Genomic DNA, 1,417 nt, shown 5'->3' on the forward strand with positions numbered 1-1,417 from the left:
TTTTTTGAGGTGTCTCACCATGTTGCCCAGGCTGGTCTTGAACTCCTGGCCCCAAGCAATCCTCCTCCCTTGGCCTCCCAAAGTGCCGGCATTACAGGCATAAGCCACCATGCCCGGCCAGTTTCCAGACTTCTGAGCTGAAGAAACTGTGATATAGTAAAGTGCATGCTGTCTTCGTTCCAAAGTTTGTGATAATGTGTTGCACAGCATAGAAAACAAACACAGCAGCCTGCAAAGGGCTGGGGATCCAGGGAGGAGACACTCCAGGATGCCTTTCTCAATGAGTTGTGGTGCAATTTCCCAAGGTATTCTGGTTACTTTGGCTACGTTACCATTCACCCCAAAACTTGCAACAATCGTTTATTATCTCTCACTGTTTCTGTGGGCCAGGAACTCAAGAGTGGTTTGGCTGGGTGGCTCTGGCTTGGAGTCTCTCATGAGGCTGCAGGGAGGCGGTGGTTGGGGCTGCAGTCATCTGACGGCTTGACTGGGGCTGGAGGATCTGCTTCCAAGTGGCTCATTCACGCAGCTGTTGGCTGGAGGCCTCGGTTCCTCTTTACATGAGCTTCTCTGTGGGGTCATTGAACTTCCTCGTGAAATGGTGACTGGCTTCCCCCAGGGTGCGTGAGCTGACAGACTAGATGGAAGAGGCGATGCTTTATGGCCAGCCCTGAAGTCACGTGAATCCGCCTGATTCCGTGTGGCAGGGGCTACCCAAGCGCATGAATACCAGAGACAAGATCTCTGGGGCCATTTTGGAGACAGGCCACCACACAAGGGTTGGCAGTGAGGACAGAGGCGGCAGGGGCTTGAAGAGGGCTCTGGAAGGAAGCCTGGGGGCCTTGACAAGGTGGGAGAAGCTCCAAGTATGAGGCCATCCCCAGCTTCCTTCTCGTGTTGTTCAGGGCGTGAGCTGGCTGGAGAAGGTCTCGGCTCCCAGCCTGGTTTCTCCACCCAGCTTTGGGGTGTGTCTCATCTCACAGTGACCTCCTCACCCACCACCAGGCAGTGAAGCAGGGCCAGCCGCCCCTGGGACGGGCAGTGGGCCATAGGAAGGAGGAGGAGCAGCTTCCTCCACCACGGAGCCCTCCAAAGGGGGCCCTGGACCCTGTGGGCACTGGGCCCTGCAGAAGTGGCACAGGAAGGGAGAGAGACCCACCTGAGCCATGCATCATTGCTCCACAGTCCTCGCTCTTTGCTCCCCCTCGAAGCTTCTATCTCACCACCTGCTGCTGCAGGAGAGCCTAACTGGCTCCCTCGGTTTAGAGCTGGGGAGCGGGGGGTGGGAAGGGATGAAGGTGCGTTGGGGGCTGCAGTCAGCCAGGCTTCTTTTTTTTTTTTTTTTTTTTTTGGGACGGAGTTTCGCTCGTTACCCAGGCTGGAGTGCAATGGCGCGATCTCGGCTCACCGCAACCTC

Source organism: Cebus imitator, unplaced genomic scaffold, assembly GCF_001604975.1.
Source record: "Cebus imitator isolate Cc_AM_T3 unplaced genomic scaffold, Cebus_imitator-1.0 Scaffold36, whole genome shotgun sequence".
Classification (NCBI taxonomy): domain Eukaryota; kingdom Metazoa; phylum Chordata; class Mammalia; order Primates; family Cebidae; genus Cebus; species Cebus imitator.